This window comes from Lissotriton helveticus, chromosome 6 (assembly GCF_964261635.1).
Source record: "Lissotriton helveticus chromosome 6, aLisHel1.1, whole genome shotgun sequence".
Lineage (NCBI taxonomy): Eukaryota > Metazoa > Chordata > Amphibia > Caudata > Salamandridae > Lissotriton > Lissotriton helveticus.
The window spans coordinates 180,902,466-180,926,928 of record NC_136067.1 but is presented as its reverse complement, the minus strand read 5'-3'; the positions used below and the strand labels follow the sequence as shown (position 1 = coordinate 180,926,928).

General features: G+C 44.5%; 1 protein-coding gene across 2 annotated transcripts in view; it reads left to right on the top strand.

Moving 5' to 3' along the window:
* EFHC1 (EF-hand domain containing 1) overlaps nucleotides 1-24,463 on the top strand; it is a 297,382-nt gene that overhangs the window by 40,632 nt on the left and 232,287 nt on the right. The window lies entirely within an intron of this gene.

Below are 24,463 nucleotides of genomic sequence, written 5' to 3'. Positions count from 1 at the left end.
CACCTGCCAGCTAGCTTCACCTCTGAAATACCACTGAAGAGCCGCTGTAACCTCAGAGCCCACACACAACTTAAAATGGCGCTGCGTAGCAGAGTTTGATAACTTGAGTGGTCTCTGATAAGCAATTCTATGTCGGGACCAGAGGCAAGGATTATGCTCAAATTTACTTTATTCCTCCTTCCAGCTGCTTCCACTTCAACTTAATAAACAAAAAACTAGCAATCCCATGGTGCCTCAGTAAGGTCATCCACAATCCACCAATAGACAGTCCATAATATCCACGAGGGCGTGTGCTTCCTGTGTCACCTACTCTTTCTTTCCTGCTGCCAGCAGTTGTCATCTTTCCCTCTCGCTCGTCAGGGCTGCGGGGGAATTGTATATTTTACAAGTAATATATCACTTTGTATATGGCTAGCGCTGCACTTGTGATGAATTTTGCACTTCGGTTTCATGATTTACAGAGTGTTTGATTTACAGTCTTTATCGGGGCTGCAGGAGCATTGTAGTAAGCTCCGCTCGCGGCCACCTCACTAAATCTGGAGAGTAGTGCAGTGCACGTCGGGTGTGCAGGGGGCGAGTGATTGCGCCTCATTGATCCTGGCCCAGTCACGATGCCAGCAAAAATACCCGACGCGCCGGGAGCCTGAAGAGTCTGGAAGCCCTTATGCCATCGTAATGTGGGTCTGTACTAATTAAATTTCAGCTGGACGCCCGCATCGCGGGTCTGTATTCAAGCGGTGAGGTGCAAGTGAGCACTTTGGTGTGAGGCGGCTGTTGGGGGCAGGTCCAGACTGGTAGGACACCCCGCACATCTGAGGGTGAGTCGCCCCCTTACCGGACAAAGTATCCAGCTAGCACGCTCAGCGGCACAAAATTAGTGATTACCTCACACTAATTTAGCATTGACTTACAGTAGGTCTCCTACTAGCGCATGGAGCGCTTAGAAGTGAAATTGGCCTGCCTTTTGCCTAAACCTCATTCGAATTCGCTCTATCATCATGGAGGATGAATATGCAGAGGAGGAGTCTCTGCAGGTTCTTCCTCTTGATGACGAGTTTTGCGATGCCGTGGATGCATCCATTCACCCGGCAGTGGCAGAGGCCATGGGACCCGTTGAGCACCACATAAAGCAAATTGCGGATGCTTGCCAGGCAGAGTGGCCCCAGTGAGCCTCGAAGCGCAAAAGTGCCTCGGGCATGGATGTGAAAGCCTTCGAATGCCTGACGAGGGCCTTCTTAGCGGCAGGAGTGCAGGATACCATCCCAGACACCCCAGAGATCCCCGGTTATCAGGAGGATGAAGAGGAATAGGCAGATGAGGCAGGTCCCTCTAGACCCTGGCGCCCTATAGTGCCCCCTCATCAGACATCCCAAAGGAAGTGGAAGAGCTGGAAGTGGTTCTGGAGGACATTATACACCCACGATCCTTGGAGTGGACGCCCTCCCCGAAGGTCCAGGTGTTTGTAGCAGGGCGATTTGCATAAGCCTCTGGAGAAAGAGGTAAGAGCTTGCCTCAGGGCAGAATGCCCTCGCCCCGCCCTACCGGGGAAGGTGGCGACAACGACAGAAGTTGACCCAAAAATTGCCACTTTCTTGCAAAATAAGGACGGGACCCATGAAAGGGGATAGAGAGATCGTGGAAATCCTGCCAGGATAAGCTATTAGACATAACAAGCCCCATTACAAAAATGTGAGAGTTGGCGGGGGAAGCCAAACTAGCAGGCACCCCTCTTTCCCCGGAAAGATTTCAAATTGGGCACAATGCGCAATAGTCTTTTTGGGCAATCATAATTGCGCCCTCTCTACAGAGAGGCAACACTCTTTTCTCCTAAATGTGGACCCCAAACTTGGAAACTTAGCCTCTTCTGAGGCGGACACGGTGGCGCAGGGTGGTCTCTTTGGGGATCCATTCATCAAGGAACTGACTAAGTTCGTCACCACTTTTACATCCTTAGATAAGGCACAATCATCCATTAAAAAGGTTTTCCACCCTAGAGTTTTTGTCAGGGCGGTTGTGGCAGAGGGCACTCGACCGGAAGCTTTTACACCCAAGGCCCTCAAAGAGGCGGCAAGAAAAACCCAGACTCCTGCAAACAAGAGTTCTTCCAATCCCGAAGAGGTTACAGAGGCTGTGGTGCCAGAGGAGCAGCCAGAGGCCACATCAGGTGAGCCTTTCTCCTTTTCACCATTTAAATGTGAGTGGCAGGTTGGCGGTTTTCAGACACAATTGGAGGTCTATCACCTCCGACGCTTGGGTGCTTCATACCATCCGGGGTTTCCAGATAGAATTCTACGGCACCCCCGTTCAGGACGCTCGACCGCATCCACTTATTTTTGCGCATGACCAAGCTACACTCATAGATCAGGAGGTGCTGCGGAAAGGAGCTTTTGTACCTTCCAGTCTGCACCCAAGAGGTTTCCTCAGCAATATTTTTCTGGTAGACAAAACAGATGGAGGCCAACGACCGGTAATAAACCTAAAAGAGTTCAACCAGTGGTTAGTCTACCGCCACTTCAAGATGGAGGGCATCCATCTCTTGCTGGACCTCCTACAACCCAACGAATGTATGGCCCACCTGGATTTGAAAGACGCACACTTAGCAGTTCCAATCTTTCCTCCGCACAGACCCTTCCTTAAATTTTGGTGGAAAGAGCAACAGTACGAGTTTGCATCTCTTCCTTTTGGCCTCTCGTCTGCCCCGTGGTGCTTCACCAAGGTTCTCAAACCAGTGGTGGAAACACTGAGAGCCAAGGGCGCTTGACTCATCATTTATTTGGACGACATCCTGCTCCTAGAACAATGCCCGTGCGCCTCTCGCAGCAATTGCAGGAAAAGGTGGAGCTCCTCCAGAACTCCTTCGCAATCCAGTGCTGGACAAACAGGGTGTGTTGCAATGTGCTCCTGAAAATGGAAAATGTCTCTGCGGTCCGTTACATCAACCATCTCGGAGGTATGAGGTCCAAGGCGCTGGCAGATCTGGCCAAAGATCTTTGGACATTTTGCCATTCCCACAACATCCCGGTAATGGCGGAATATCTCCCAGGAGCCTCCAATGTGGTAGCAGACTGGTGCCCCAGGAGCTAGTCGGACATGAGCCTGTAGCAGCTGCATCCACAGTCATTTCAGAGACTCCACAACTGGTGAGGCCTGTTCTCGGCAGACCTCTTTGCGTCCCGTCTAGACCATCAACTACTGAGATTCTTCATTTGCAAACCGGACCACCTAGCTTCCGCAACAGATGCTTTTCTCCAGAATTGGTCCAGGGAGACGGGATACGCCTTTCCCCCATTCGCACTGATAATAAGGCTCACAACGCATATCCCCAGGCAACAGGCGAAGGTGGTGTTGATTACACTCTATTGGAGGTCTCAAGTGTGGTTTCCAGTTCTTCTGGAACTTTCCTGGGATTCTCCAATCCTTCTACCCCGCGATCCTTTCCTTCTGAGTGATCCCAGAAGCAATCCCCATCCTCTAGTCCAGCAAGGGAGGATGCCCTTAGTGGCCTTCCAGATTTCAGGCATTGCTGGAGACTGTCAGGCCTATCAAAGGAGACTCAGAAACTACTGGGAGCTGCTTGGGCAGTCAGCACAAACAAACGATTCAGATCAGCTTGGCCCAGATGGGTCTATTGGTGTGTTCGGAACAACTAGGATCCCATGGGGTGCGAGGTGGTGGCCATTATGAATTTCTTGGCGTCATTAGCGGTCCAAGGCCTGGCATACCATACTGTTAACTCCTATAGGTCAGAGATCTCAGCAGGCCATGTGCTGGTCCAAGGTCGACTGGTTGGAGAACACCAGATGGTCTGTAAGTTGATGAGGGGACTTCGCCTCACGCTTTCTCCGGAGCCCAGGTATTCATCACTATGGGACGGCAATAAGGTTTTTGCACCTAATCCAATCTTGGCAACGCAAAAAAGTACTTGTCCCGTAAGGAGCTGTTGGCTAAGCTGGCAATGCTTTTGTGTATGGTCTCATGCCGAAGAGTGTCCCACGTTAGGGCACTGGACATTTCAGGAAGAGTTCTCACCCTGCACTGAGTTACTTTCCATATCGTTCATAGGACCAAATTAGATTCCAGAGTGGTGTCCTATCCAGCGTTCGATAATTCACCTAAATTGTGTGTTGTCCGATGTCTCAAAGAATATGAGAGTATGACGGAAGAAACTCGTCCCCCAGGGGAACGCCAATTGTTGATTTCCCTAAGGAAGCCCTTCGAAGTAGTTACGCCACCGACTGTAGCCCGTTGGATCAGATGGGTGATGTAGGAAGTGGGTATCAACGTCTTGCAGTTTAGCACCCTTTCAGTAAGTAGAGCTATGGCTTCAAAGGTTTTCTCCCTGGGGGCCAAGTTGAAAGATATTCTTAACGCCGCATACTGGTCATCAGACTCTATGTTCAAGCGGTTCTATTCTAAACCAGTCATAGATATAGTGTCATTGGTGGTGGATAAGCTTTGAATGAGCATAATCCTCGCCTCCGATCCTGACAGAGAATACAAAATTTCCTAGTAAGCATGACAGAAAGTTTGAATTCTATTAAGGACACGGAGGCAAGGATTATTCCCGCCTAGGGCTCCGAGAGTCCTGTTCCCACCCGGTACTGTTAAGGAGTGCATCAATCAAGGTGGGATTCTGTTGTATGGAGTAAGTATGTGTTTTTGAGGTTATTTTAACTGTGGTTGCAGTTCTCTTTGGGAGACACACGGGAGGACGGAGTCCGTTACTGTTCATATTGGGGTGTACTTGCACGTGTTTTAAGAATGTTTATCGGTTGTGCATTGAGATCAGAGTCATGGGTTTTGTCGTTTGACCTCTTCCAGGTTCCGAAGGTTCCAAAACTGACTGACAGGACGCGAGGATAGAGTGGTCGCAGTCAAGAGAGAGGAGGTGACACAGGAAGCACACAACCTCGTGGGTATCATAGGCTGTCTATTGGTGGATTGTGGATGACCTTAATGAGGAACCCTGGTAGTGCTACTTTTTGTTCATTAAGTTGAAGATGAAGCTGCTGGAAGGGGGAATAAAGAAAGTTTGAGCATAATCCTCGCCTCCGTGTCCTTAATAGAATTGAAACTTTCTGTCATGCTTACTAGGAAATCTTTAATTCCTGATGCCAAGAAAAGCCTAATTAAACTCCTACCCAGCTCCACCCTAAAAACAATATAAAGGCTTGTGACAACAACTTTTGACTGTGTATCACCAAGCTTTTGACCGACATTAATGTCAGTGTGTCAAATTGGCAGTGCGCTAGTGCTTCCACACCTGATCCTTCAACACACTGAGCAACCTTCAGCAAACCAAGAGCCCACACACAGTTTAAAATGGCGCTGCGGAGTTTATTAACTCTAAAGACCACAAGATTACAAGGCTACAGGTTAATTCACTATAAAGTAGCTTAAAGACTACAAGGCTACAAAGACTAAAAGGCTACCCTTAAAAGGTACAAGTTATTTTTTTTTAAAAAAGCTAAGAGAGCTGGTGACTGCAAATTTGATCTGTGTCACCACATCAAAATGGCAGTGCCCCCATGCTCAGTCCTGAAAGATCTCTGGAAGGCTAAAAGGCCACAAGGCTACAAAGTTTAAAAGCTAACTCTAAAGGCACAAGTTTTTAAATGTAAAAAGGCTAAAAGAGCTTGCTTGTGGACGCTAACTTTGATCTGTACATTTCCAGGTTTTTGAACTTGGCTTGGCTGCAACTGAATACCTATATTGCCTAAAGAACTGAATTAGAAAGGCACTACTTTGAAGAAAATTTAGAATAGTATGACTTACACAGTTCAAAATGGCGACACACTGATTGAATAGACAGTCTCTGACAAGCGTAGTGGTGCTAACCACTAACTCATATGCAAGCGCTACTCTAACTACAAACCACCTCTGATTGCAGACATACCCAGCTAATTCTTGCTGTTCCTCAATACAATTACACTTGTTTCAAAATAGAGGCCCTTTTCTAAATGTACACCACAATGCCATAATAAGTGAATGAGGTAACTCAGGGTTAGTACTTCACAGTTCTGATGGATACATCTGCCAGTGGATTCCTCACCTTGTGAATATCCCCTGCGCCAGCGGCATTCGAAAATGTTTTGTAGCTCTCCACTCCGACGAGGACGACGTCACAGAAGCATGGCTCCGCTCGCGACTCCGCTGACGTCACTGGAGCCATAAGAGAGCCTTGTTGGCATGATCACGTCAGTTCCCTTTTTTCCGTCGACGATTTTTCTTGGACTCTCCGTGGTTTCACTTGCTACTTTGTGTTTCTGCTTGTATTTCTGGTCTTCTTGTTTCCTTTTTGAGGATGTTGTCGAGGAAGTCCGGTTTCAAGCCCTGCAGGATGTGCAGAGGACACATGTCTATTGCAGATCCACATGAAGATTGTGTGTGGTGCCTGTCATCAGATCACGACGTCGAGGAATGTGCCTGCTGTAGAAAAATGAACCCGAAGGCGTTAAAGGAAAGAGAAGCTAAACTCTTCATGGCAAAGATGAGTAAGGAGAAAAAAGGTAGAAGAAGGTCGAGGTCTCGTTCCAGGTCGAGGTCGGCTCGAAGTCGACGTTGGGGCATGCTTCTAGATCTAAGAAGCATAAGATGAAGAAGAGGCAAGGGTCAATATGCCATTCAGATAAAGACACGGCTCCGAAGTCGACCTCGCCAGCTCCTCGATGTCGTAAAGACTTTGTGTCACCTTCTCCCTCGAATCAGGGTTCTCCGGTATGATCGGCTTCGCCTATGTATTTGGCACATTCTCCGGCTCCGGAGGAAGAAGTTCCAGTGCCAGATGAGTCGTCGACTCCAGTGGCTCCACCGTCGGCGCCGACTGGCCCGAGTCCGGTAATGCCTGCGCCTGAGCCTTCACCAGGCTTTTATCCACCTTTCCCTGGCCCGGGCAAGATCAATCGATTTATCTAAATGCGATGAATGGAGTTTTTCAAAGGGCTATGTACCCCTCTGGAGCTCCTTCGGGTCCCTTGAGTCCTATTGTGTTTAATCTGCGGGTTCCACAAGACTATGCTCAGGCTCCCTTTATGCCATTTCTGCCAGCGGCTCCGTCTTGGCATTTTCCGGTGCCGAGGACGTCGACCCCGTTCCTTTCATCTCCGGCGCCGTCAGCTCGATCCGTGTTCGACGACGGTTCTGTCGGAGTCGTGTCCGGCTCCATCGATGCCGGTGCCGAGAATGAGATCTAGAAGAGAGGCTCAGAGGATTTTAAAAGAGCAGAGGTATCGTTTGGAGGAAATAGAGGAAGGTGAGATTCAGGAGTCAGATTACTACTTTAAAGAACTGAAGGAGGCAAGTGGCCTTGATATGTATCCAGAATGGGAGCTTTCACCTCTATCTGATGCTCCTTCAAAGGATGTGGCTCCTTACCACACAGTGATAAGGAAGGCAGCAGAACTTTTAGACCTCCAGCTTCCCACGGCTGAATTTAAGTCAAATATCTTGACGGAAGTTCTTCATTCACCTTCTACTGTGGTGAAGCCTTTGCTACCATTCAATGATGCCATCACTGAGCCTGTAATGGACGTTTGGCGTAAGACAGAATTTTAATGCAGTCTTGTCAGACACACAAGCGGCTGCTCGTCAGGTGATTCAAAGTGGTCTGGACACTGCAGACTCTGTTGCCATGATCCTGGGATCTGCTGTCGCTACAAGAAGGAGTGCCTGGCTTAAATCATCGGAGTTCTCCCCAGATGTGCAGGCAACACTTTTGGATCTCCCTTTTGATGGTTCAGGGCTGTTTGGAAAGAAAGCGGATACAGCCTTGGAAAGGTTTAAGGACAGTAAAGCCATTGCCAAGTCTTTGGGCCTTCAGGCTCATCCTAGTGGATCCTTGTACAGGAAGTACAGGGGTTTGGGAGATCGTCCTTTCGGACCTACAGACAGCCTCAGCAGCAGCAGCAAAACAGCTTGTACAAGTCCTACAGGGGCAAGAACAGAGGTAGCCCACGAGGCCATCAGCCCTCCTCCTCCTCTTCCTCTACCTCCCTCCCTCTTGCCACAGCAAAGCAGCCCTATATCCACCATTCTGGATCATGTTGGTCCTGTGGGGGTTCGGCTTACTCATTTTCTTCAAGATTGGGAATCGATCACTACAGACCTTTGGGTTCTCAATCTTGTAGAGAATGGGTATACCCTTCCCTTTCGGGAGTTCCCACCAAATTACGGCTCCTTGTCAAGGGGCATGCTCGGAGGACCACCTTCTTCTCCTGCAGGAAGAAGTGTTAACTTTACTGAAAAAGGGTGCAATAGAGGTGGTTCCAGAGCGGGAAAGGGGTCAGGGATGCTACTCCCGGCATTTCATGATTCCCAAGAAGGATGTCAGGTTACGTCCAATCCTGGATCTCAGGATCTTGAACCTTTTTCTGAAACAGGAGAAGTTCAAGATGCTCACCCTTACGCAGGTTCTTCAAGCGCTGCAACAGGAAGATTGGATGGTGTTGGTCGACTTGCAGGACGGGTATTTTCATATCCCGATCTTGAAGTCGCACAGGAAGTATCTCCGTTTTATGGTAGGGTCGCAACATTATCAGTTTGCGGTCCTCCCGTTTGGACTTACTACTGCACCTTGAGTCTTCACCAAGGTGATGGCAGTGGTGGCAGCCCATCTCAGGAGATCAGGGATTCCGGTTTTCCCCTATCTGGATGACTGGCTGATCAAAGCAGAGTCACCAGAGAAGGTGCTTCATCATCTGCAAGTTACAACTCAGCTGTTGTACACATTGGGTTTCTCGATAAACGTGCCCAAGTCTCACCTGGTGCCCTCTTAGTGCAACCTGTTCATAGGGGCAGTACTGACACTACTGTGTGTTGAGCATTCCCTCCTCCACAAAGGATTCTCAACATTCAGGAAATGATTCCCTAGTTTTACAACGGAACGTTCGTTCCAGTCCTGAAGGTCCATCGCTGCTCGGTCTGTTTGCTTCCTGCATTCTGTTGGTCGACCATGCACGCTGGCACATGAGGGCGCTCCAGTGGTGCCTCGGCAGGCAGTGGTCTCAATACAATAAGGGGTATTCCCTCTATAACCCAAAATGCATCTGGGAACAATATACTTCAATAACAAAAAATGATGCTATGGGACCAATATGTATAAATACTTATTTACAAATAGGTCTATCAATTACCCATCTGACCTTACATAATTTTTCAGTAATAAATCAACTCAGTTATATATTTCATTTACATCCTGAAACCTAAAGAAACCAATCCAAAGATAATATATATTCTTTGTATAATGTGTTTTATTCACTCATATCTTTTTTTGTATATTTATTCTTTTACTTTCCACATTTCTTTTTCAAACAAAAATACAATTCTTTTGGGTTCTTTAAATCTAAAAAAGCAATATATACAAAGTTATCACACGATATATATAAATCTCAAAACAAAATTAGAAATTGGAAAAGTGAAAAATTTACTACATTATTTACATAATGTTTCAAAAATAGCCCCTATTCTTTAAATGGATACTCTATACCTTGTTATCTAAAGAGTATTCCATAATCTTACTGGTACACCCTACTTTCGCAGTTTCCTTAAAATAGATTATTTTGTCCCTCCTGTTTTAAACTGCTCTTTTCTTAATTGTCACCAAATTTAAATTCATTGGGTGTCCGTTTCCAAGGTTGTCGACGCGTTTCAGCCCCTTTAAATTCTGGGCCTCATCAGGACTTGGGCTTGAGCATACATACAGAATTATGTTGCACCTATTCAATCAAAAGAACCTTATTACATATCTACATACTATAAAAATATTAAAGAAAAACCATTTAAGAAAAATCATACAGGACCAATCTATACCTAAAATACCTTAGCTACATATCTACACATTTACAAGTATATGAACCAACTACAAAACATATCCTGGAGTGGCAGCAAGCAAGACTCCGACTAATGTGTCCACCAGTGCACTTATTGTATACAACACCTGTGCGTGCAACGAATTATCTAAGAGGTGTCACTTAACCTGCACATAAACCACCAAGTTGTATATTATGGTGTGTGCTAAAACCACTATTATACATACTGAAAATGCACATACCAATACTTTGCAAAAACGTTTCCAGTTGGATTTCGGGAGTCGTGACCGATACGGTATATTTATTCTGGGTATACACCTGTCCACTTTTCTTCTAAAGCGTAAATTATATAGGACAGTGAAAAAATGAAAAGGAACCATTATTCATTTAAATGGTAACAAAATCAACAACATACAAAACCAATTACAACAATAATGAGGAAAGGGGGAAAGAAAACTAAGTCATATAACAGTAACACTATGTCGTTTAAATGGGTCTGGACTAAAATTACAATCTAAATCCACTCTTCTTACCTATATAATTCGAGGACTCACTTTTATGATTTCAAAGTGATTAACGCCAAATATGCCGCCTCGGTCACCAGGACATAATTTGTGTAGCGACAGTCCTACCACGGATCTAAACATATATATATAGAGAGAGACAAAAGGGGAGGGGGGGGAAAGAAAAAAGACACGATGTAATCTCTTTTCCGTTCCCAAAAATAATAATAACCGAATACAAATGTAGGCCAATTGCTATATTTTTTGACTCGCTCTCACCAGCAACGGCCTAATATATATCACAGGCCCCATCTCACCTAAAAATCCAAAAGTGGCACCAAAATACTCTCGTCTTCTCGTCACCGTAGATCACCTCTCTCCTCTTCCTTGTTTTGCCGATCACGTGGGCAGGAACCCAGATATAGTCACATAATGAAACGCAACGAAGGACTATGTGTCTGCGTTTCACAAGCCTAGTACACCCAGTATGTCGGGGCAGTGATTACAACTATTCCGACATTTCCCGGTGCATTGATGTCTCTGGGAAACACTAAAACGGGAGTGTTTTTTTGCTCATTGGGCACAGCGACACTCATCTAAAAATTACCGCTACAATAGAAATATTAAATAATATAATCGCTCAATCATATTGATAAGTTTATAAATGTAGAGATAGGTGGACAAACAAAATCCTACGTGCTGCCAGTCCTCACAATCTAGCATCCTGTCTTGATGCAATATTTACAACACAAATCGTATCAAATATATATATACAAATTCAAACCATAAGTGAACAGTTAAAATACAGTTAGCTATATTTCTCTTATTTGACCCTATCTTGTATTGACCATGTACGATCTATATCTCTATTAAGGCCCACATCTCATCTTTGTCATTTAGACCGTTTCTCGCTGTTTTATATTTTTCAATAAATCTGGCCTCTAGTGTATTTAATTTCCTCTGTAATTCTTCTCCTGCGACGTTGGACACCACAATCAGGACCGACCACTGAATATCGGTCTCTAAGTGACCCATGTCTAGGTAATGTTGTACTAATGGAGCCCCATGTACTTTACATTTAATTCTTGATCTGTGCTGTAGTACTCGTTTTTTTATGGTTTGAGTACTTTGCCCGATATAAAATTTTTCACATGGGCATTTTATAGAGTAAATTGTATTTTTGGAATTGCAGTTCGAAAACACTTTTTGTGTATGAATCTGCCCATTTATGTCAATTTCCTTAGTGTCTGATGTAAAACTGCACGCCGTACAAGCTTGGCAGCGATAATGCCCTATCACTGGAGGAAGACCTAAAAGATTACGCAAATCTTTGGTTATTGTTTTGTTATGAGTATTGGCTCTGACTAATTGTTGTCTGATATTTTTTCCTTTTTTGAAGGCAAATAAAGGTTTATCAAAACCCAACGGTTCTATCAATGACCAGTTTTTTTGGATTATCTTTTTCACTTTATTTACCTTAGGATCAAATGTAAGGACGCATGTGAGGGGGGTTTCTTTGTTCCGTTCCTTCGGTGTTAGAAGTGTTTCCCTTGGTGTGTACCAAGCCCTCTTAAGGGCACATTTAACTAGTCTTTTCGGGTACCCTCGTGCGACTAATTTGTCATTTAGAATCCCTGCATTGTGAAAATAATCTTCTTTATGGGTACAGTTCCTCCTGATGCGGAGGAACTGTCCGTAGGGCAGATTCTCTTTTAATGTTCCAGGGTGGCTGCTTTGGAAGTGTAAAAGGGTATTTCGATCTGTTGGCTTAGTATATAAGCCAACTGTTAACTCTCCATTATCATGCTGTACATAGACATCTAGGAAATGTAGTTTCTCCTGGCTTTTTGAAATTGTAAAATTGAATTCTAATGTTCTTTGATTCAGCCACACGTGAAAGTCATTTAGCTGTGATTCATCCCCATCCCAGATGCAGAAAATATCGTCGATATAACGACACCAATAACTCACTTGAGATTTAAAAGGATTGGTGTCGCCATAGATCCACTTTCTTTCAAATTCGGACATCACTAGATTGGCAATTTCTGGGGAGAAACTACAACCCATTGCCACCCCTGAGACTTGTAGGTACAGTATATCTTTGAAATTAAAGAAATTATTTTTCAGGCATAAATATGCCAATGACACAATAAATTCAGATGGAACTTGATGGGGACGTGCTCTATTTTCAAGTGCTTGTTCCATAACTGCTAATGCCTCATCCTGTGGGATATTAGTATATAATGATTCAATATCGTAAGATACTAACCATTGTTTAGTTGAATCAAAAGGCAGTCCTTCAACTTGAGCTATAAAGTCCATTGTGTCGCGTACATATGATTTTGTTTCTTTAACTAGAGGGACTAAAAAGGTGTCTATATATTTGGCTAGTGGCTCCATAAGTGAACCACATGCCGACACAATTGGTCTCCCTGGTGGTTTAGTGGTAGACTTATGAATTTTTGGTAAAACATAGATATTTGGTGTTTTACTAGAGACACTATTCAAAAATTCATATTCATTTTGGCAAATCCACCCTCCCTCTAATGCATCACTTGTAATTTCCTGTATTTCTGCTTGTAATTCTCGTGTGGGGTTGTGATCTAAAACTCGATAATGTATGGGATTAGATAGTTGACGATATACCTCTTCCTCGTATTCAACCCTGTCCCATAACACAATTCCGCCCCCCTTGTCTGCCGGTTTTATTATTATTGCAGAATTCTCGGAAAGGCCCTTAAGTGCCAATTTCTCTTGTTTGTTGAGGTTGGTATGATAGTGTATTTTTTGTTTTTGAAGGTGATCTAATTCCTTCAAAATTTGTTCTTCAAATACCAAAACTTGTGTTGGTAATGTCATACTTTCTGGGATGAAAGTGGATTTATTTCTCAATCCACTAATATTGATCTGCTCTGGTATTATCTTATCTAGAAAAAATGCTTTCAAACTTACTTTTCTCAAAAATTGTAAAACCTCAGTCTTTGTATCTACTGCATTGAGCAGATTAGTGGGTACAAAAGATAGACCACGTGTGAGAACTTCTAATTCTATTTCTGTGAGTGTGTGTTTAGCTAGGTTATAGATTGGTACTGTCTCTACATTGGTCATCTTATTTACTGTGTCAACACTTAGCGTCTGTAAGTTTTCTTCCTGGTCCGGAAGGGTTCCTGCTCTTGGTTCTGATAGATTATCGGTGGTGGGAATTGTCCTTGTGGGGGGTACAGTCCAGGTGGTGGTGGGTATTGTACCTGATGTGGGAAGTAACCCCCTTGTTGGTTGTATCCTCTCCATGTTTGACCTCCCCCTCTGCCTCTGTACCTGCCTCTGCCAAAAAAAGGTTGTTGTACTCGCGGGTTTTGGATATATGGAGGGTAATTTCCACTTCAGGCAGTGGTATCAACACAATGGAGATCTCAGGGAGTCTGTGAGGATCTCCAGAGAAGCTGCCGATGATATTTCTTAGTGGAGCGTGGAGGTCAATCTGTCTCAAGGAAAGCCCTTCCATCTACCTCCATCGGTGGCCACAGTGATAACGGATGCATCCACCTTAGGGTGGGGTGCTCATCTGGCGGATCTGGAGATCAAGGGTCTTTGGTCTCCAGAGGAAAGGTTGCTTCACATCAACCTTCTAGAGTTGCGGGCAATACGTTTGGCGCTCAAGGCCTTCCTCCCTTCCCGGTCAGTCGGTCCAAGTCCTGACTGACAACACTACAGCGATGTGGTATGTCAACAAGCAGGGAGGTGTGGGGTCGCATTGTCTCTGCAGAGAGGCTCTGCGTCTCTGGTCCTGGGTTCGGGACCATCGGATCTGTCTGATGGCAAATCATCTGGCCGTAGTTCTGAACGTTCGTGTAGACAGTCTCAGTCGGCAGTTCTCTGCCGACCACGAGTGAAGGCTCCATCCGGAGGTGGTTTGTCATGTCTTTTGGACGTGAGGAACTCCTCGGGTGGACCTGTCTGCCACTCACGAGAACGCTCACTGCCTGTCACTCTGCAGTCTCCAGTATCCGTTGCAGGGAGCGTTGGGTGACGCGTTTCCAATGAGTTGGAGCTCACAACTCCATCACGCGTTTCCTCCCATACCCTTGATTCCTCAGGTTCTGAGGAAGATTCGCCAAGACCGGGCCCAAGTTATATTGATCGCCTCGGATTGGCAAAGAAGGGTGTGGTATACAGATCTTCTCCACCTCTCCTCGTGCCCTCCGCTCCGTCTCCCTCCCAGGGCAGACCTCCTCTCGCAGTCGCAGGGGCAGGTTCTACATCCCCACCTCCAGAGCTTACACCTTCATGCCTGGAGATTGAACGGGGCAACCTGAATTCTTTCTCTCTTCCTTCTGACGTGGCGGACGTTATTTTGTCCACCAGACGTCTCTCCACCAAGTCTATCTATTCCTATAGGTGGTCCAAATTTGTTCATTGGTGGTGGGAGAAGTCTATTGACCCTTTGAGGGGCTCGCTTATCCAACATCCTTCAATTTGCTCTTTCTCTAGCCCAGCAGGGCTTTGCTGTGGCTACTGTTAAGGGCTATTTATCGGCTTTGTGAGCGTTCCTTTGCTTGCCGGACCAGCCGTCTTTGTTTAAATCACCCATTGTGTTACGGTTCATTAAGGGCCTTACCAACAAATATCCGCCCACTCCATTTATTGTGCCTCAATGGGCCTTAAATCTGGTCTTAACCTACTTGATGGGTTCTCCCTTCGAGTTCTTGCACAAGTGTCCCTTGAGACTATTGTCTTTAAAGACTGTGGGGCATATTACCAAGCAATAGTGATAATTATCGCTATTGCTTGGTTAGAGACAAAATTTTACCGCTGAGCTGCGGCGATTTTTATCGCAGATAAACCTTGGTATTACCAAGGTTTATCGCAAATGTGATAAAAAACGGCCGCAATGCATGAATATCGCTGAAAAGTCAGCGATATTCATGCATTACCGAGCTAATGCTCTTAGCCATGTTATCCACCTCCCATTGGATAACATGGCTAAGAACTGCTAAGGGGCAGGTTGTTAGCTTTTGGAGATATTCGCGCTTAGCGCGAATATCTCCAAAAGTTGGTAATAGGAGATAGCGATGTTAGCGAGTTTCCAGTCGCTAACATCTTGACACGCCCACTTTGCATGTCATTAGTGATAAATATCACTGACATGCAAAGTGGGGCCCAAGATGGTCGCTATCTCCTACCAGCTGTCGCTAACTGGTGTTAGCGACAGCTAGGTAATAGGGAGATAATTTTATCTCCGCTTTCTTGGCTTTTAAAGTCAAAAAAGCGGAGATAAACCCCCTTGATAATATGCCCCTTTATTTCTTGTTGCCATTACCTCAGCAAGGAGGGTAAGTGAGCTTCAAGCTCTGAGTTCAAAACCCCCATTCCTGACTATTCATGCTGATAGAATGGTTCTCAGGACCAGGGCTGCTTTTATGCCTAAGGTGGTAACTCCATTACCCTTCCTTCTTTCTATCCTCCCCCTCACCCTTCCAAGGAGGAGGACCCTAAAAGTGCGGTGAGTTTTTACCTCAATAGGACTAGAGGCTATCGTATGGATGACCAACTCTTCGTGGGTTTTGCTGGCTGCAGGAAAGGCAGAGCGGTGCACAAGCATACCCTTTCCAGATGGATTATCTTGTGCATCAAGATCTGTTACTCTTTGGCCGGTAAGGATCCTCCGGAGGGTATAAGGGCTCATTCTACTAGAGCTAAATCGTCAACATCTGCCTTGTCTAGAGGTGTTCCTGTGGGGGACATTTGCAGAGCGGCAACTTGGGCCTCCCTCCACACCTTCGTGAAGCATTACTGCTTAGATTCCGAGGTGAGGAGGGATGGTCACTTCGCACGTTCTGTCCTACAGGACTTTTTGGTATAGAAGGGTGGACACCCTCCTCCGGGAGTGAGGTCTGCTGTGGGACTCTATTCACAAGGTGAGGAATCCACTGGCAGATGTATCCATCAGAAGAACAAGTTACTTGCCTTCGGTAACGCTTTTTCTGGTGGATACAGTATCTGCCTGTGGATTCCTCATTGACCCACCCGCCTCCCCGTTGTCCACCCTTGTATACGTGCAATGGTGTTATTTTTATGTCTGTTACTTTCAAAGGAAGTGTTTAATTCTTGTTGCTTTACTGTATTGATTTCACACTTTGTGTGTTGGTTTGAATACTGTTTACTGTGTATACTGTATATATTTGTGTCGGTCCGTCCGTGTGCCTCGAAGGCACAGAAAAAAAGGGCGGAACTGATATCATCACGCCGACGAGGCTCTCTTATGGCTCCAGTGACGTCAGCGGAGTCGCGAGCGGAGCCATGCTTCTGTGACGTCGTCCTCGTCGGAGTGGAGAGCTACAAAACATTTCCGAATGCCGCTGGCGCAGGGGATATTCACAAGGTGAGGAATCCACTGGCAGATGTATCCATCAGAACTGTGAAGTACTAACCCTGAGTTACCTCATTCACTTATTACGGCATTGTGGTGTACATTTAGAAAAGGGCCTCTATTTTGAAACAAGTGTAATTGTATTGAGGAACAGCAAGAATTAGCTGGGTATGTCTGCAATCTGAGGTGGTTTGTAGTTAGAGTAGCGCTTGCATATGAGTTAGTGGTTAGCACCACTACGCTTGTCAGAGACTGTCTATTCAATCATTGTGTCGCCATTTTGAACTGTGTAAGTCATACTATTCTAAATTTTCGTCAAAAGTATTGCACTTCTAATTCAGTTCTTTAGGCAATATAGGCATTCAGTTGCAGCCAAGCCAAGTTCAAAAACCTGGAAATGTACAGATCAAAGTTAGGGTCCACAAGCAAGCTCTTTTAGCCTTTTTACATTTAAAAACTTGTGCCTTTAGAGTTAGCTTTTAAACTTTGTAGCCTTGTGGCCTTTTAGCCTTCCAGAGATCTTTCAGGATTGAGCATGGGGGCACTGGGGCACTGCCATTTTGATGTGGTGACACAGATCAAATTTGCAGTCACCAGCTCTCTTAGCTTTTTAAAAAAAAAAATAACTTGTACCTTTTAAGGGTAGCCTTTTAGTCTTTGTAGCCTTGTAGTCTTTAAGCTACTTTATAGTTAATTAACCTGTAGCCTTGTAATCTTGTGGTCTTTAGAGTTAATAAACTCCGCAGCGCCATTTTAAACTGTGTGTGGGCTCTTGGTTTGCTGAAGGTTGCTCAGTGTGTTGAAGGATCAGGTGTGGAAGCACTAGCGCACTGCCAATTTGACACACTGACATTAATGTCGGTCAAAAGCTTGGTGATACACAGTCAAAAGTTGTTGTCACAAGCCTTTATATTGTTTTTAGGGTGGAGCTGGGTAGGAGTTTAATTAGGCTTTCCTTGGCATCAGGAATGAAAGATTTCCTAGTAAGCATGACAGAAAGTTTCAATTCCATTAAGGACACGGAAGCGAGGATTATGCTCAAACTTTCTTTATTCCTCCTTCCAGCAGCTTCAACTTCAACTTAATAAACAAAATGTAGCACTACCAGGGTTCCTCATTAAGGTCATCCACAATCCACCAATAGACAGCCTATGATACCCACGAGGTTGTGTGCTTCCTGTGTCACCTCCTCTCTCTTGACTGCGACCACTCTATCCTCGCGTCCTGTTAGTCAGTTTTGGAACCTTCGGAACCTGGAAGAGGTCAAACGACAAAACCCATGACTCTGATCTCAATGCACAACCGATAAACATTCTTAAAACACGTGCAAGTACACCCCAATATGAACAGTAACGGACTCTGTCCTCCTGTGTGTCTCCCAAAGAGAACTGCAACCACAGTTAAAATAACCTCAAAAACACATACTTACTCCATACAACAGAATCCCACCTTGATGGATGCACTCCTTAACAGTACCGGGTGGGAACAGGACTCTCGGAGCCCTAGGCGGGAATAATCCTTGCCTCCGTGTCCTTAATAGAATTCAAACTTTCAGTCATGCTTACTAGGAAATTTTGTATTCTATGTCAGGATCGGAGGTGAGGATTATGCTCGTTCAAAGCTTATCCACCACCAATGACACTATATCTATGACTGGTTTAGAATAGAACCGCTTGAACATAGAGTCTGATGACCAGTGTGCGGCGTTAAGAATATCTTTCAACTTGGCCCCCAGGGAGAAAACCTTTGAAGCCATAGCTCCACTTACTGAAAGGGTGCTAAACTGCGAGACGTTGATACCCACTTCCTACATCGCCCATCTGATCCAACGGGCTACAGCCGGTGGCGTAACTACTTCGAAGGGCTTCCTTAGGGAAATCAACAATTGGCGTTCCCCTGGGGGACGAGTTTCTTCCGTCATACTCTCATATTCTTTGAGACATCGGACAACACACAATTTAGGTGAATTATCGAACGCTGGATAGGAAACCACTCTGGAATCTAATTTGGTCCTATGAACGATATGGAAAGTAACTCAGTGCGGGGTGAGAACCCTTCCTGAAATGTCCAGTGCCCTAACGTGGGACACTCTTCGTTATGAGACCAGACACAAAAGCATCGCCAGCTTAGCCAACAGCTCCTTACGGGACAAGTACTTTTTTGCATTGCCAAGATTGGATTAGGTGCAAAAACCTTATTGCCGTCCCATAGTGATGAATACCTGGGCTCCGGAGAAAGCGTGAGGCGAAGTCCCCCTCATCAACTTACAGACCATCTGGTGTTCTTCAACCAGTCGACCTTGGACCAGCACATGGCCTGCTGAGATCTCTGACCTATAGGAGTTAACAGTATGGAATGCCAGGCCTTGGACTGCTAATGACGCCAAGAAATTCATAATGGCCACCACCTCGCACCCCATGGGATCCTGGTTGTTCCGAACACACCAATTGACCCATCTGGACCAAGCTGATCTGAATCGTTTGTTTGTGCTGGCTGCCCAAGCAGCTCCCAGTAGTTTCTGAGTCTCATTTGATAGGCCTGACACTCTCCAGCAATGCCTGAAATCCGGCGTGGAGAGCTTAAAAAAGTTTCCGAATGCTGCTGGCGCAGGGGATATTCACAAGGTGAAGAATCCCCAGGCAGATACTGTATCCACCAGAAAAAGCGTTATCGAAGGAAGTAACTTGTTCTTCACACACCTAGGGGGTCATTATGATAGCGGGCGGATCGCCACCGCCCGTATGGCGGTGGAGATCCACCCGCCAAAATCTACCGCCTGCATAACTTTTCCCACCATATTACGATGGCGGGGGGTGACCCTGGCGGACGGGAAGACCGTCCGCCAGTTTTCCGCCGGTAGGCATTCCACCCTGGAATATGCCATACATATTATCATCATGGCGGTGAAATGCCTTTCCATGGCTGAGACGCCGCTATGGAAAGGCATGCAGTTTTTTCTTCGGGGGCCCGTTGCGGGCCACCAGGGTGTTCGTGGGGGTGCACATGGGGGGTACATATGGTGTCTCCCTGCATTTGCATCCACAAGGTGGCAGGCATCACTCGGTGCCTGATACGTTTTGCATTCAAATGCACAACATGCATTTTACACATTGTGGCGGGTGCTGCTTGCAGGGATGCGGGATTGGCAGGCGGTCCTGTTTCCAGATACGGTGGCGGGCGGAATGGGCCCCCTAGTGTTTGTGCTACCTGATATACTGTTTGTAATGCAGGATTTTGACTTACTTGAACTACTAACTGCAAACCTATTGTCTCACTGCAAGTGCACGACTGCTCACTAAGCTGACTATATCTGGGATAATACTCTTTGTCTGTCGGAATATCACGCCATTTGTCCTTGACCTTGACACTCTGTGTTTCAGCGTCACAAGACTCTCCACCCATTTGATATCCATCGAGAGAGCGAAGATAGACCTGTCAGTCCAATCAGGACCCAAATTCTAATACTCCTCTACCTTGTGGCAGCGTCCCCAACCTATAACTAAATCTGTTCTTTTTGCTGAGCCCCCGAGTTGCAGGGTGGCAACCTCAGCACAGTTCTCTGGCCCGAGAGCTCCTGATTAAATTCAGAGGGGGGGCGGGCCTCAAGTTTATTTACGCCACTGCTGGTATTCACATAGTAAAGCACAAAACTCAGCAAAACTGTAAGCAGATTGCCTAAATTTGATCTTGCTGCCACCTGCTGGCACACCACAAACAAACAATGAGAACATTAAATAACAGAACTATCTAACATAGCAAATCTGTGCCTATCCAACTCCACTGTAAACAACATCATTTCCACCAAACAAAATGGCAGAAAATAAATCTACAGCCAATCTAAAGAGAGTCAAAGCAGACCCACCTATCCCTGACTCACCAGTCAAATAAAGTAATGACATTAACTACACGATGGAGATTATTCTAATGAAACTAGCAGACGTTCATGATCTCGCCAAATCCACAAAGGACAACATGGTTGCAATGTAAAACGAGATATGTGCCATTCTCTCAGACATCAAACAAATCAACACAAGGATTGCTGAGACAGAAAGCAGACTCAACAACCTAGAAGACTCTGAAACTAAGTCACACAAAAATATCCAGCCCCTAAATTACACGACCCAAGCTTCAAGCAGAGAACTGGCAGCACTGGAAGATAGAAACAGAAGGGAAAACCTCTACATCTTTGGCATCCCTAAAGAGGAGGAGGACACAGCCAGGTCCTGCATTCAATTCCTAGAAAAAATGGGTCTTTCAAAACAATGATGTAACATTCGAAAAGGACCTGGAGTCCGAAAGAGCACAATGTGCCCCTATAACATCCCAATCAGACCTTCCCAAGCCCAATTGTATGTAGACCACTGCAGTACCAACGTGAAAATAATTATTACATACATGAAGAAACATAATCACCAACAATAAAAAGGAAACCACTCTGAGCTGCCAATTCTCATTTGCAGGACCAGCAAAATACTGAGTGACTATACAAGGTTCAACACACATCTTCAAAGATCCTTTTGCCCTCTCAAAATTCCTGGACGACAAGACTCAACTATGGACACTTCAACACAAGGCTGGTCCCTCTGGAAGCTGGTCCCAAAAGCTCACCGTAATGCTCTGTGTGCAGAGAGCTATGAACTACACAAGCCTTAGGACCTGGATGCCGCTCTTATATGTCCCTCATGTTCATACTTGTGAATGTACTACTACTACTACTAATACAGGCTTAAGATGCTTAACTATTATTTACTATACGTTATCAACCTAAGTATGCGATTTATCAATATGTAAATACCAACTGACTAAAGGTAAGAGACCACCTCCGATTTACAAATTATGTCATCCCCGGCCTAAACATGATCACATAATTCATTAAGAAGGATTGCCTCAAGAATGTTTGTCTCACTCCGTTAGCCTAATAGTTAGTCTTTATTAAGTCTACTGCTTTCTGGTGAATATTGCTCTGTTGATCTACTCAAAACTTATCAAAAGTATATTTAGTCAACGGACTTTCTCCTGTTTTTCGTCAATCACATTACAGGTGCATATGTAAATATGTTGAGTTTTATGCCTGTGCGGGTATTACAAAATGTCATATATTGCTATATCATTGTCACAGAAGAGGTTTTTCTCCTCCTGCCATTCCTGTTGGATACTTTGGAGGGGTGGGTGAGAGGGGGAAAGGGGCCTTAACGGAATGGGTCTGGCTATCTACACTTTTCATTTGTAGTCTTTTTTTTTATTTCGTACTTCTAGCTTTTTATTTTTCTCTTTTATTTCCTTTTTTTGTTTATGTCAATACTAAGGAATGATGATATGATCACCTAAATAGATATTTTTCTATACTACCTACACTTACAAGAAGGTACTTTGTTCTGGATCGGGACGCAGTCTCATTCTGTAGATGTAGACAAGGAGGTCCACTTTTTACCTCTTTTTCTACTCTTCCAAATACCTCATCACCCTACAACACAGATGCATAGGTTATAATACTTAATTACACACATTCACTCTTCTACAACCTTCTGTACAAAGCACAAGTTCCTAAACAGGAACCATACGAGTGTTAAAATTAACCATGCTTAACCCAAAGCAGAATATTAAGATAATTTCACTTAATGTGAAGGGGATCAACTAACTGGTTAAGAAAAAGAAAATCATTGACTACATATACAAACTCAAAGTCGATTCCTCACACAATACATCAATGTGTAACACCTCTTCACTAAGGTAGCTTGCTCAGATAGCTTGGGGAAGAAAATGGTGTCTTGACTAATAACTAAAAACTCTGATATAAATATTATGTTTTCCAACCTAACAGATGAACATGGAAGATGGATTATATCCAAACTTTCCAAAAATAATAATGAGTTCTAGGCGGTCAATGTATATGCCCCCACTGCAGACGAACCGTCCTTGTGGGATGACCTCTTGTCGCAACAAAAAATTATCCCTGAATCCTCCTCATTCATCCTTGCAAGTGACTTCAATCTACCTTTATACCCTGCAATAGATAAGAACTCACAGGGGCATATTATCAAGAACAGGCGATAAAATTATCGCCGATTTATCGGCAGGAAACTGCCGCTAAAGCAGCGATAATGGGCTTGATAATATGCCCTTGTGAATTCCCATAGCAGCCCAGGTTAACACCAGAACGTGGGCTGCTATGGGAATTCACAAGGACATATTATCAAGCCCATTATCGTCGTTTTAGCGGCAGTTTCCTGCCGATAAAAGCGGCGATAATTGTATCTCCTGTTCTTGATAATATGGCCCATAGTTCCCTTATTGCCTAAATAAAAGCTGTAAAGCACTTAAAAATATATGTGCGAGATTCAGTCTCATAGATGCATGGAGAATTCAAAACCCAGATGAAGGACACTATACATTTTACTCCAGCTCACACAACTCTTACTCCCATATTGACTACCTACTGATCTCGAACCTCTCCATTGGAATGGTTGATCAGACAATCGAACCTAGAGTGGTTTCGGACCACTCCTGCATAACCATGTCAATTTATGACCCCTGCCCTGTTCCAAAACAGACACTGTGGAGATTTAATGACGAGATACTTAAACACCACAATAATGTGCAGGCAATTGAAGAGTCAATACAGAACTTCCTTAATGACAATAAACCAGATAAAACCTCGAAAATTACAAGATGGCAAGCCCTGAAGGCCACATTATGGGGAGTGATAATCAAAATTTAATCCAACATGAATAAAATGGTGATTTCTGAACTCTCAGAGTTAGAAAGACATATCACCGACCTAGAAAAACGACAGATTGCTAACAGAAATAGTAGTATCCTTTTAGAGATCACCCAGAAAAAATATGAGTATAACAAAATAATAAATAAGTACAAGAGCAGGTATATGGATCAACAAACAAAAAAGCACTCGCCTATGTGATGCCAAAAAAGCAGGTAAAAGTCTGGCATCAATCTTAAAACACAACCTACAGAAGTATGCCATCACTTCTTTTAAAGATAAACAAGGTGTAGTGCATACCAACACTACTAACATTGCAGAAGTAGTAAAAGATTTCTACCAGACATATTACAAAGATAACCCCTAGCTAGAATAAGAATAAAGGCATATCAGGGATTTCATTTTGTAAACAACATATAAAACTTACTGTGTATGTAGACGATATCTTAATTATTAACGAGGATGCCCCTGCCTCTATTTCCGCATTGATGCATGCATGCAGGAAATTGCAGAGGTCTGAGGCTATACCTTAAATAGGGACAAATCAGAGGTGAAACTCCTTAATAATATAGGGAACAGGGAGATCTTAGGGGACTCAGATCTCATATGGCAACTAAAATGCATCAAATATTTAGGAGTTGAATTCTCTAGCGACCTCATCACTACACTTAAACAGAACGAATAATCATTACTCAAAAAGATCAGCAAACGTCTTGATGGTTGTTCACCCAAATTTCTTTCCTGGTGTGGTAGAGCAGAGACCCTAGAGATGATGATCACTCCCTTAATAAACTACCTAATTAGAATGATCCCCATGTATCTGTAAGAAGACTTCCTAACTAAAGTAGACGTCTTTAAAAAAATTCTGCGGCAAGACAAAATAACAAAATATCATTCAAAAATTCAGACTAGCGAAAAGCAATAGTGGGTTAGGCATCCAGAATTTTAGGAACTATCAGACGGCATTTTTATTCAAACAAGGCATCAATTGGATTACTGAGGGCGGGATGTATACACCTATCTTGGTTGGCATAGAAAAATCAATCTTAAACAATAAACCACTTTG